Raw genomic sequence first — 14,718 nt, forward strand, 5'->3', positions numbered from 1 at the left:
AGTGCTGCTGTTTTGTGTTGTAACCCCCCCCCCACACAGTTTTAGCATTTTTTTTTTTTTAATCATGTCTATTAAATGAGATGCAGTTGTTCATAGTTAATCCATGAAGAAATGCACTGTATGTTGAGAAAAACTTAACATTTGGGTGAAGTTGTCCTTTAACACAGACAATGCAGAAAAACCTTGGGGGCATCATCCATAAAGCATGTTGCACTTTAATGATTCCCTTACTGAAAGTTACTGAGACAAAGCATTACATTACAATTTTAAGACCACTAATTTCACATCTTGGTGTTTCCTTCTGGTTTTTACAGTTAATAAACTATATGAGAATCACACAAGACAAAATCGGTCAATGGAGTTTCAGGAGAAAAAAATGTATAGTTTTACTTGCCGTTGTGATATAGCGGGATATGGCGGTTTTTTTTTCTCCGTTTTTTTTTACTGAAAATTTTACAACCAAACTTTAATATATCATAATAGAGATATTATAAAACAAATATACATATCTATAAGAAAATAAGCAATAGTAAAATAACTATTTATAATGATGTCTATTATAAAACAAAAGTTTTTTAAACAAAAAAATAAATGTGATAAGAGTAGTTGTTAGTTAATTATTAAAGTCAGTTTATCCAGCAGTTCTTTGAATTTTAACCATAAATTATATGAAGAGGTTACTCTAGATGTTCTTGTTTTGATCATGAGAAGTTCAAGATAACAGACTTCAGTTGCAAAGTGTACAAATTCCTTCATTGTAGGAGTAGTCAGATTCTTCTAGTTCTTGGTGATGACTTTTCTTGTTAATGTTAAGATAATCCATAAAAAGGTATTTCAGTTTTGTGACTGAAGTGTGAATAGGTATATTAAATAAAATAAGAGATTTGGTCAGCAGAAATTTATCATTAAAAACAGACTATAAGAGAGAACTGATATTATCCCAATATGTTTTATATGGATTCACTAGACAATCTTGACGTACTGAAATGTCGAATTTCAGTACATTGAGACCGAATAGTGGAAAGTGCAGTTACGCGAAACTGCACTATGCCGAATGCGGAAATGTTGAATCCACTATTATGGTATTACATTCGTGATGCGTGGTGTGGTTTGTGGATTTATCTGGGGTTTCAGGTAAGTGGTGTATGTGTAAGGGTACTGGTTAGGGATTTTAGTGTGTGCATGTGTGTGTGTGTGTGTGTGTGTGTGTGTGTGTGTGTGTGTGTTTTGTGTGTTTGTGTGGCCTTGGAGTTAGAATATATAAGTAGGGTGTGTGTGGGGGGAGCAGGGGGGCTTGCCCCCCTGCTTATAAGTAGGGTAGGTGTGTTTGTGTGTTATTTTGTGTTTGTGTGTGTTGTTATGTTTGTTTTGGTATAGTTAGGTAGGCAGGTTTATATGTGTGTGCTTATGTGCTGGTTCGTGTGTGTGTGTGTGTGTGTGTGTGTGAATGGTCGCAATTGTGCTGTTCACGGTTTTGGGTTTTCGGATATGTGGGTTTTCCACTATTCAGTCTGGAAATACTGAAATTCGACTTTTCAATATTTCGAGATTGTCTCATGAATCCATTTTATACATATAAAATCAACTTTAATATTTAGTTTGCATCTCCAGCACCCTATGTTTTTATTAAACATCAGCTCAACTTTATGTGGTATGATAAAGGTTCTATGTAAGAACTTCCAAGAGAATATCCACCACCTTAGTGATGAAGTACTTTGTTTTGAAGATTGGAGTATTAGTTTTATAATCTTCAGTTGGGGAGTTATTATTAACAAGTTTAAAATAATCCTCAGTAGCTTTCTCTGTGACATACTATTGATTTCTTAAGTGCCTTATATATTTTAGCTAGAAGTCTCTTTCCAGTTATATTCTGGTGCATTTGAATAATTAGTAAATCCATGAATGTGGGGAAGTAATTTCTACCTATTAGTTGCATTAGATTAATCTTGTGTTCAACCAATTGTCTAAAATGTTGAATTTCTAACCACATGTCTTTGCTTAACTCAGACTTATTAATGGCATGGTCAGTATTTTGTAACTTTGTTTTGTCTGGTAATTGATACCAGTTTAACAGTTTTTTTTGTCTTTAAGTATAGTCATTGTTGTTAAATTAACTGTATTAATACTATTTTGTGTATAGGCAATTGGAAATATAAAGAAAGCCCATACTTTATATTCAAGGTTCCTGAAAATGAAAAATTTAAAGGAGGTTATTATCGTATTAATATAATAAGAGTTAACTGGTTGTTTTTGTTTTCTATAAAATAGTATTTTACTAACCGATGAAATTTATTATTAGCTATTTTAGTTTGATATGATTTTGTTAAATTATTGGATTTACACCAAATACCTCCCTGAATATCTTTCCACTTGGCATTATAATTGTTATTTAACCAAGAAATTATTGTCGTAGCAATTGAAGATAAGGATTATAATTCTAAATCTGGATGACTAATACCACCTGATGTCCAGTCTCTAATGTAATGGTTTAAAGCCAATTGACTTATTAGAAAACCACAGAAATCTCAGAAACAAAGAATCATACTCTCTTATATATTTCTGAGAGTGGGAAGGATAAAGATTGTAAAATGAAACACAGCTAAAATAAGAAAATGGAGGACAGGCAAATCACAAGAAGAAACTGTTTAATTGTGAGCGCTTTTGTTCATCAATTTTAGAGTTATTGATCAGGTGGAAATAGAATTTACAGGGGGGATTTTAGGTCCAAAACTTAAAATGCAGGAACTAAAGTGGCAGTTAGCACTGAGCGCTTATTCTTACCCAGGCTTAAATGAGCACTGCTCAATTGCCTGCCTCCTGAAACTAAGGAGTTTTACAAGATAATATAAGAAATGAAGTTTTGAAATTTAAATATGAATACCGGTATAAAACCAGATTTTATATGGATGTTGTTGTGAAATTATTTGTTTTTACCAATAATAATAATTTCTTGTATAATAATAATTAATTTTATCCTGGAAGGTTATTTTAGCTTTTTTCTAAGTGCCAATGATTAGTTGGGGATTAATCATGTGACAGAGGTCAATTATTTAAAGAAGGATTGCCTGATGAAGTTCATTTGAAATTGATGAACGAAGGTGCTCATGATTAAACAGTTTCTTCTTGCGATTTACCTGTCTTCCATTTTCTCATTTTAGGGATAAAGATTGTATTAAAACTGAGTCCCAATATCTCCTGGAATATTTCTATTGCTTGGAATAGTGCAATAAGAGAAGAATTGCAATTAGTCAAAGTTAATAGGATATCATCTGTGAAAAAAATGTATTTTGGGGATTAAATCGTTAGTTTTTAGTATGCCTTTGATGTTTTTATTTGATCTTATAGAATTTGCAAACGGTTCCATAACTAGAGAAAAAAGCAATGGGGAAAAGGGACAACCCTGGTTAGTACCTTTAGTAATCATGATTGGTTGGGAAGTATATGAGCCTCTCTTAATGTATGCAAAGGAGTTTTCATAGATAAGTTTGATTATGTGTAAGAAATTGTTTGAAAAATTACATTTCTCCAGAACTAATAATAAGTACTCCCAACTGAATCAAATGCACTATTGATATTCACACTAATCAAAGTTATTTTTTTTTAATTTTTAGTATACTCAGTTATTGATAGTATTCTCTTAATATTACCATGGGTGTTTTTGTTCATTATAAACCCAGTCTGGCCATTGTTTATCAACATTGGAGGAAATCATTTTATTTTAGAGGCATATATTGCCATGATATTTTATAATCTAAATTTAATAATGAAATTGAACTATATGAAGAACATTGTGTTGAGTCCTTGTCAGGTTTTAAAACTGGGTATATTGGGGGTATATTTACAGGATGGTGGTACCTTCATATGTCCTTTAGCTATTGAAAATACCTCTAGCAAAATACTCAAAGCACCCTTAGTCATCTGCTTCTATAGTTCAGGTATTATACTATCATTTCCAGGTGCCTTATTTGGTTTTAATTTATTAATTTGAATTTTGAGTTTAGACATTGATATAGGCTTGTCAGTTATTTTATTTATCATTTGAGATGCATGTCTTTGGAATTATTTATTTTTATTTGATCCTCTGACGGTCTATTTTCAGTATATTTTTTATAAATGTTTTAATTAGATCTTGGGTATCCATTGTTGGTTTGTGTTGATTAATCTTATAGAAATTAAACCTGAAAGCATCCAGAATATCTTCTATTTTAGTAACCTTCCTGTTAGTATTAGAGGAGTATAGTCCTTTGATGTGGTTACATTTAACAGTCATTTTTTTCTACTGGCCAATTTATCCATGGATTTAGGATTTATGGAATAATTAGTTATTTTAATATTTTCTAAATTTATCATAGTTTTATGTTGTAAAATTTCTAAATATTTACTGTTTAAGCTATTTATTTCTTCTAAGTTATTTCCTTTTTGACTCTCTAATTTTAACTTAACAATTTTCCTCTGTAAATCTATCAGTTCTTTATTCCATTGTTTCTTTTTGTGCATACCAACTGTAATTTTCCCCAAAACGTATGTTTTTATAGATTCCCATACAAAAAGCTCTGAGGTGTTACCTGTATGATTAATTTCAATAAAAGTTTGAATTTCTTTATTAAGGAACTCCTTAACGTCTTTCATATTGGTTATATATGCAGGAATTCTTTTAATTGGGTTTTATTACTAGATGTCAACATAACTACAAATGTCATTGCATTGTGATCCAACAGTGGGCAAAAGATTACTTTAATGTTATATATTCAGTTTCTACTAGTGATCTCATTTGAAACTTATACGCTACACGTTTGTGATTTTGTCCCATGCCTGTATGAGAAATGTGTAAAGAAGTATGAGTCTGATACTAAAACCTCATTATATCTCTCATATTATAAAACCTCATTTATATCTCTCATATTATAAAACCTCATTTATATCTCTCATATTGTATAGGTCAGTGAATTCCATCAAAGCCTTTATTGATGCAGGTTTCTTCCTTTTACAGCTAGTGTTGGTATTCTTGTCAGATAAAATACAACTAAAGTCACCTGGAAAAATAATGTTTCCCTTTGATATTTTGATATTCATATTATTTTGTGCAAATGTTGTTTAACTATTTGTATTCCCAATCCAGGTATCCAATAGACATTAATAAAAGTGTATAGTTTTGTTTGGATCTCTAAAGTCACTGAACAAAACATGACTTTTTCATCACTAAATGTATCCAGTATTTTAGGTAGAGGGAAAGAATTTTTCCATAAAATAGCCAACCCCTCTCTCTTATTTATAATGAGAGCTAGTCAATAGAGAATAGTGTTTAGTATTAAGTCTTCCAAAATCATCTTTTATTAAATGTGTTTCCTGTAAAAAGATAACTTGGGAATGAAATATTTTTTAAAAAATTGTATAAACTACCCCTTTTACAATCATTATTTAATCCATTGATATTAATTGATATGCATTTCAAGTTGGCCATACTACAGAAATAGGAAAAAATAAATATTACATATAATACCCATATACATTTGTAAATAATACGGTACTGAAAACTATTACTATATCTAGTGAACTGCTTACTCATAGGTATAAGATAATTGAGATTAACTGCAAACGTTCTATCAAGAATAGTAGACACCAAAAAGAAAAAAAGTTAATTTGTAAACTACTATACATGCCCTGTTCTTTTCTGCACCCCATGCAATTTAAAACCCTTGGTTTGAATATTAATCCTATTCATATACTACCACCTACCCACAAATACATATCTAGAATCACTATACTACTTCTGAAGTTATAATACATGAAAGGTCTAACTTGTTTAACAAAATTAAAAGGAGTTACCATATACATAATATTCAGAATATAAACACTCATTTGCTTGCTATAAAACTTATAAACCATCATTCTATTTATAAGAGGCTATATAGTATAATAAATCAAATAATTTCTTTCAGTTCTGAGAAAAAAGAGATTAACACAGATAAAAGACAGTACATATAACATTGTTTATAACAATCATGCTATATTACTTATATGCTATTATATATTACTGATAATATGACTAGGTAACTATTTAAACTCAGTTCTGACTACAGGGCTGTACATGCTTAGATATTATGGCAGACACATATGCTATTTCAATGAACAAATAAACTTCTCTAAAAAGATATTTGCCTATTTGTGAGAAGTTGCATATACAATTATCTTAGGATCATAGGAGATTAAAAAAACAAAACCAAAAAAGTAAAAAAAAAAAAACCACACAGGAAAACTGATGCTGCAAGTTTATTTCTCTGGTACCCTGGCTAGAAAGAAGATATGTTCCAAGATTATATCTTTAACTGACGTTTGGTTTGGCCTATATAGTACTTGGGTGGGATAAAAAAAAAAAAAACAAAACAAAATGAATGGGGGCAAAAAAAAACCCCCCCCCATTGCCGTCCCTTCCTTTTGTAGGAATATTTTTTGTTCACACAAAAAATAATAATTATGAGTTCCTGTCCTGTGTTTTTTTTTTATCATAGGAGATTACTAGGCTATTGACCCAGAGGTCATTTTAGGCCTAGCCATTTCATCCCAATGTAATACCATGAAAATGCTAGCCAATACTCAATATTGCATTGAGTGATGATGGCCCAGGTCTAGGAGGGTTTTGGATGCTATCCCCAAAAAGAATTTATGGTGCCCCATCCACTTGTCCAGGTTCCTTTTAAACAGTGTCATAGAGGAGCTCTGTTTCAGAGGAATTGTAGCCTATTCCAAAGATGTGTCAGTCACTGGGAGGTAAATCTGTCACTCCAGCATGTTCTGTTTAAGTCGCATGCTATATTTAGGTCCCTGGAATGGGTAGCCCTAGTCACATTTGATTTACTGATATGCAGCAAGTTCATTCGGTTTGGGTCTTGGATTGCACTGTAAGCCAGGCATAAGATTCACTAAGAAGTATATGCATCATGGAGTATAGTGACAGGGACATTAGTCAGTCTGTGTAAGGCACATGCTGGAGTCCCTTAATCTCCTTTGTTAAAAACCTTTGAGGTCTATCAGTTGCTGCAGGTGTTTTACATGCTACATGCCGAATGGGGTGTTATTCTCAGTTATAGGCCAGATTAGTGCCGAGTACAGAGGGGTTATAACCTCTTTTGCTCTTGAGGTGATGCCTTTACTAATCAAGTGTGCTAAGTAGAAAGCCTTCCTTACTACAATAGACACATGGTGGTTGAAGTTAAGGTTGCAGTCAAATTGTGATCTCAGGTCCCTTACCACTTCTTGGGTACTTAGGGTATTGCTGTTGATTTGATAGTGTGAAGGGACATTGTTTGTGCCAAAGGGAATGATGATACATTTCTTTGCATTCCGTTTGAAGCCATGACTAATACACCAGTTGGTGGTCTGTGTGAGACCCTCCTGGAGTATAATGACATAATGTGGGGATTCAATGATTGCACCTGGTTTGCAGTCATCTACAAACTTGGTCAACCACAACTCCTTAGTTGTGACCTGAATGTCTGAGAAGTATATACAAAACAGCACTGACCCCTGTCACACCCTGCTGGTAACAGGTCTGCTGGATGATGTGGAGTCACTCACTTTGATAGTGTGTGTTCATTTTGTGAGCCAGCTAACAACCCATCTTACAACATAGGGATTTACATTCAGTTTGCTAATGTTATTGGTAATGCCTGACTGTGGGATCGTGTCGAAAGCTTTTGCCAAGTTGATATATGCTGTGTGCACAGAATTGCCCTCATCAATGGCACTGGTCACAATTTCAAATAAGTACACCAGATTTAACAGGCAGGATCTGCCCTTGACTAAGCCAACTTGGGTAGGTAGAATCCAGGGTTTGGAGGTCCCCTATGTCTTTATTTTTGAGGTCTATAGGTTGGCGTAATGGTTAAGGTGCTTACCTTAGAAACAAAAGGTGCAGGGTTTGATTCTGACATGGGGAAATTGGCTAGGCTTAAAATGGCCCATAAGGACAGTTAGTCTAGTACTACCCTATGAACCTATATGTTCCATAGCCTTACAGATGAGGCTGGTCAGGCTTATGGGTCTGTAATTACCTGAGTCTGTTGCTAGGCCACCTTTGGGGAGGGGAATAACTGTTCTCCATTCCACAAGAACAAAGCATGTGGTTAGGCTATGATTGAAAAGAGTACTTAATGGTGATGCTGGGTCATGTTTTAGCCTGTTAAGAAGACAGCCTGAGATGTTGTGTGGTCCATAGAGGCTGTGTTTTTTGCCTTGGACAAAACATGTCTCTTCTATAAATAGGATATCATATTCACTAGAACATACTATGAGATATAAAACAGTAAAAGAGTAACTATGATGATTAAAATAACCAATAATATGCTCCCAGAATTATGTCTGTACTGCTTGGCAACATACATATAGTCTTTTTAAGAGAGACACGAATTCTCATCTTATCAAAATGATTGTGTAATTTTGCCTATCTTTGTGGAAAACATGCCATTGCTTTCATATTACTCCCTGATTTACTATATGTCAGACTTTCAATTAACTTTCAGAGTATGAGCTTCTAATATTGCCTTGTATTTGAGTTCCTCTCTTCTTGCTCAAAAAGCACAGCTACACAGAAACCAAAAAGCCCATACTTTCCAGACACGAGATAATACAAAAAGATTAAGACAGAAATAAGGAAAGAAATATACTTCCACAAGAAAAACTGTCACAAGCTTCAAATTAAAATTTGTGTTCACTAATACAACAGATTTGTGAAAAACATTATGTAGACCAAGAAACTTTGAGCTGCTTGGAAAAAGAAGCATCTGAGGAAGTGCGAAAATATAAACAACAAAGCCTACAGATTTTTGAAAAGTATAAACAAGAAATATGGACATGGGAAAGAAAGATTTGATATGGTGCAATATTTATGCAAAGTCAAAAGCCAAATCAATACAAAAAGGCAGCCCCAAAGATATGAGAAATACAGGCGAATGCATCCAGATATGGAACATTTCAAAATAAAAAAAATAATATCACAAAGAGGGAATGTAGAAAAGAAGATTAGTAAAGTAGAAGTTAAAAAAAATAAAAGTTGAAGTTATGGAGTGCCTGCGAAAAGAAGGATTTAGTGTAGAAGGTTTCACACAGGCTACATCACAGTATGATGGAACGAGTCCCCAAAGTAAGGAGAAAGAGGAAGACCAGGAGACATCTGAAGAAGAAATATGGACATGGGAAAGAAAAGGATATTTAATATGGTGTAATATTTATGCAAAGTAACTGAAAAGATGACTGAAGCGAAAAATGGAAGGACCACAATGGCAAATGATAATTTAGCTTTCTTCCACTTTATTAAATCGTGGACTTCTTCAGAAAAACCAGGATGCCTCCCTACATCCTGGTTTTATATACAAAAATGTGGAATACCACACTCATATTTGTTCACATTTAGGGGTGTTACCCTTTATGGATTATCTAGGGGTCAGTTTACATTTTGGATCACAGCAGGGGCTTTGGTGAGATCAATTCTCTTGTCATGACATAAGGAAGTTCAATTGACAGACTTTGTTCTGTCAAATATTGGGTCTAAACAGACAGTGACCCATTGTATTTTCAAATGACGTGACATCCAGTCTCGGTTTTCATCAGTACCCAATAGATATTTTAGTGGGATTGCAGCATGAAAAACATAATTACAATATGACATATAATAGAGGTAGTTATGTAGTTTAGTTGGGTTTCAGGAAATCAAAGACAAAGAGTAATAAAACAAAATTCACTGCAAAAAAAACAAATAATAATAACAAAAAAATAAGATAAAAAAACAAAATACATAAAAATGGATTTTAATCAAGTCTTTTTTTAAAGCACTACTAAATTTGATGAACAAATATATGTTGTAACAATGATATTATGTTGTTAAAATGTTTTATAAGTGAATCAATTTTTATGTACATGTATGAAAGATATCACTTTTACATCACTTCCTGTTTTTGTATATAAAACCAGGATGTAGGGAGGCATCCTGGTTTTTCTGAAGAAGTCCACGATTTAATAAAGTGGAAGAAAGCTAAATTATCATTTGCCATTGTGGTCCTTCCATTTTTCGCTTCAGTCATCTTTTCAGTTCGTTTAGTTCAGTTCGGGTTGCCGAATTCAAACTTGTTATTTATGCAAAGTAGAAAGCAAAACTAATCAATACAAAAAGAGCAGCACCAAAGATATTTAAGGAGAAATACAGGCAAAGGAATCCGGACATGGAAAACTTTACAATACAAAAAATAAGAAGACAAAGAGGAAAAGTAGAAAAGGAGATTAGTAATGGAGAAGTTAAAGAAACAGAAACTGAGGTTATGGAGCACCTGCGAAGTGAAGGATGTAGTGTAGAAACTCTAAGTCAGGAAGCACCATAGCAGGATAGAGCAACTGACATCCAAATTAAGGAGAAACCAGTTGAACGGGAAGCAACTGGTCAGTTACCATAAGAAGATATTTTGGAGACTACCACAGGAAACCAGTATAAATGTTCACTTGAAGCTGGACAGCAAGGGAAGGAACAGGAAACTGTGGCAACTCTGACGCTGTTGAGGTGTGATAAACCAGTGAGTTCTCATATGACAGAGCAATGGATGACACAGCATGAAATTGAAGAGAATGTGCCACAGAAAGATGCTATAGAACTTTCTATAGAATACCTGCAGGAAATGGAGAACAAAAAGTGTGCATTCAGTTTAGAAGAAAACGAGCTAAGAGAAGAGTTGCTTGATTTAATAGAGATAGATAGACATATTCAGACCAACGAAAGAAATAGACTGCAGCAGGTCAATAAAACCCAAAAAGTCAGAAGTTTGATAAAACAAATGAACACAGTAATTAGGACTGTGCATAGACATTGATGCAATATAACAGAAATAAACCGGATATATTCCTGTGCAGCTAAATTAATAACTGATAAAGTTCTACCACAAGAACACAGCACAGTAAGGGAAAGGAAGGGGAGAAATTGAATATCATTATGAAAGGGTTTACTATCACATGTTCGAATGTACAGATGTCTGAACCAAATGTCGGGAAATCTGCACACAGAACATTGTAAATGTCGAACTGAGCATTTCAGTGCAGTTGAATGTCGAAAATGTCGACTGCACTGAAATGCTCCTACCTACAGAACATACTATAACAGGTTTTTGCAGGGGGGCAAGCCCCCCTGCACCTCCCCACCCCCCTACTTATATATACAAACTCCAAGATCGCACTACAGTGAGGGTAAGGGTACATTTCCCCATCCCCACTATAGTGCGAAATGCGCTGCAGTGTTGGAGCTGACAACAGTGGCCATTCGCTCATGTCAGCTTCAGCATTGTGGTGATCGCCCCACCGGTTCTGCCAAGTGGTTTTCGCACATAGTTCGTTCATCTAACAGACGAACGAACATGTGATAGTAAACCTTATGGAAGTATTGAATAGAGAAAACTATAAAGCAATTAAAACAAGAAAAGTCAATGTTAGAAGAGTATAGAAGAGAGAACAGATCAATAAAACTACTCAGAAAGATAGACGTGATAAAAGCAATGTGCAGTATTGTAACTGATCAGGATTTATAATGTACTATTGCAAGTAATAAACTAAAAATATCAGCACAGGCAAAAAACTTAGGAGATACACAGATAGATATAAAGGAAAATTACAAAATAAGCAATTTATTGATGATTTAAAAATGTTTTATAGAGAATTGGGAAACAAGGTAAAAGGAATTGAAAGGCTACCAAAAAAAAGAAGAAATAGATACATTTTGGAGAAGCATCTATGAAGATCCTGTGGAACATAACAAAGATGCTAAATGAATAGAAGAAATAAAAGAAAGAATAAGAAGTTCAAAGATACAGGACATGAAATAGGATGAAGTAACAGCCAGAGAGATTGAAACAAAGTTAAGAAAAGCCTGTAACTGGAAAACCCCAGGCTCAGATGCAGTACCTAACTTCTGATTAAAAGTATTAACATCTTTGCACAACAGTTTAGCCAAGAACTATTTATATGCACACCCTGAAAAGACACTAACCTGGCTAACATCAGGAAGAACAATGCTCCTACTTAAGTGTGAACCTGCAAGCTGCCCTAAAAATTATAGAACAATAACTTGCCTTCCAATTATGTATAAACTATACACTGGAACTGTTACCGACAGAGTTTGCCAATTTGAAAAAACTCGATTATAGCAATAGAACAAAAGGGTAATAAAATAAAGTGATATGGAACAAAATAAAGTCATAGTGGAGAACTGTAAAAAGGGGAATAATCTAAGTATGGCATGGACTGACTACAAAAAAAAGCATTTGACAGTATCCCACATTCATGGATAAAAGAGTGCTTAAAAATGTTTAAGATACACCCTGATACTGATACACTACATCACAGTGACCATGAAACAGTGGCAAACCACTTTGCAGTTAAGCCATGATAAAAGGCAAATTATTATTCCAGGGATAAAAATCCAAAGGGGGAGATTCCAAGGTGACTCTCTGTCACAACTGCTCTTTTGCCTTGCCCTTGACCCATTAAGCTGTCAGCATAACAGATTAGGTCATGGCTATAATTTGGCTCCCAGAAAGCAACAAAGTGTAAAGACATCTCATTTTCTCTTTGTCGATGATTTAAAACTGTATAGCTCATCAGATGAGGAACTGAAAGCACAACTGCAAGTAGTCAAAACTTTTTCAGATGATATAAGAATGTCATTTGGTCTCTTGATAAATGTGCAAAAGCAACCTTTAAAGCAGGAAAGCTGCAGCACCAAGAAAACATCAGTTTGGGACAATAATGTGACATAAAAAAACGAGAGGGAGTGTATAAATATTTGAGAAATTATGAAGAATCAACAATAAAACATGAACAAATGTGAATGAAACTTAGTAAGGAATACTTTAGAAGACTTAAATTAATCCTGAAAACAGTGTTGACATCTAGGAACACAATTCAAGCTATAAACCAATTTGCTCTTTTTGTCCTAACTTAAAGTTTTGGAGTGAATGACTGGCTCCAAAAGGTGTTGGATAGATTAGACAGAAAAGCAAGATGGATGCCTCATGCTCATCAAATGATTTATAAAAATCAGTGCATACCAAGATTATATAATCCTATTTCCGAAGGAGGTATGGTCCTACTTGAAACTGATTACATGTACAGATCTGACCTCTCAAGATCCAAATATAGTGAAAGTTTTGAAAGTGAGGAGAATAAATCTAAGATGACTTCCCTTCTTAGTTTAGCAGAAGCATATTGGCTTTAAGCGGGAATGGAAATCAAACCAGATGTAGATAAAAATCAGGTAGACTGAATGTGCCAAAAAACAAAAGAAAGAATATAAGGTGAAGGATCAGATGAGAAGGCTAGAAATGTGAAAAATGCATAAATATAGTTGGAAGTATAGAAACCTCCAGAAAGAACCTCGTGTTGATCAGGATCAAATGCAGGAATGGTTAAGGAAAGGCAAATTTAAACCAAAAGATAGTGGGCTGCGTACAAAGCCAATTGAACATGTGGAAGAAACTAGACAAATGTAGTTTTTTGTAAAACAGAATTGGAAACAGTCGCACACCTCGTTGCTGGTTGTGACATACTAATGGCAGAAGGACTGTATACTGAAAGGCATAATAATGTGGCAAGACTTTTGCACTGGGGATTGTGCAAACATTATAGTACTGGAGTAGCTGAAAAACACTGGAAGCATGAGCCACAAAGCATTATAGAAAATGATGGTCTGGATCACATGAGATCACCCATTACCAACAGTTCAAAAAGATAGATGTGAGAAAACCAGATATAGTAGTCCAAGAAAAGAAGACAAAAGTAACATTGATCACTGAAATCGCTACACTCAGCGACTTGCATATAGAGATACACAGTCATAAAATATCAGGATTTGTAGGCAGAAATGAGAGCAATGTGGAAGAAAGATACCCAGACAGTTCCAACAGTAGTAGGAGCACCAGGTCTTGTAAAAAGTTTCAGTTCATTTTGTTTTATTTATTTAGTTATATTTGTTTACTGTGGTACTGCACTGATCAATATTGACCAATTTCAAACTCAGCCCTGCTGAGATACAAAACATTTTGCAAAAACTATGTGTGTATATATATATATATATATATATATATATATATATATATATATATATATATATATACATTCCAGTGAACAGAGTGCAATGTACAATCAAGCACAGCCAGTGAAAAGAGTGCAATGTACAATCAAGCACAGTGTAATATACAATACATACATTAGTATTCAAAGTGAAGCAATCTTCAGTGAATCTTGAGAGAGGAGAAGCGACTTTGAAAAGGAGATGGTTTAGGTGATATGTCCTATGCTGAAGCACGAGCGTTTGGCTTGGATGAAAAAGCACTTTGAGTTGCATTCTGAATTTGGAATAAGTGTTTGTTTCCTTAATATCAATGGGGCCAATTTGCCAAAGAGTAGGTGCCTAAGAGGAGAAAGCAATGATAGTTCTGTGAAGTTTGGTTCTGGCAGTAATTAAAGTTGGTGTGGCTTCTGAGTAGTGTCTCGGGTTGTATGAGGAGGTTTTTTTATTAAGTCTAAATATATGGAGGTGGAGGAGTTTGTGGATCTGGGATCCTAAAAGTAGGTAGATCTTTGTTTTAATGGTAGCCATTTGACATTTTCTAGGTTAATACAGTGATGTTCCCAGAAAGGCAAATTTGTAATGAACTGGCAGATGCTTTTAGAAGTAGTAGTCTAGAG

Source organism: Protopterus annectens, chromosome 9.part0, assembly GCF_019279795.1.
Source record: "Protopterus annectens isolate FY-2018-M chromosome 9.part0, PAN1.0, whole genome shotgun sequence".
NCBI classification, from domain to species: domain Eukaryota; kingdom Metazoa; phylum Chordata; order Ceratodontiformes; family Protopteridae; genus Protopterus; species Protopterus annectens.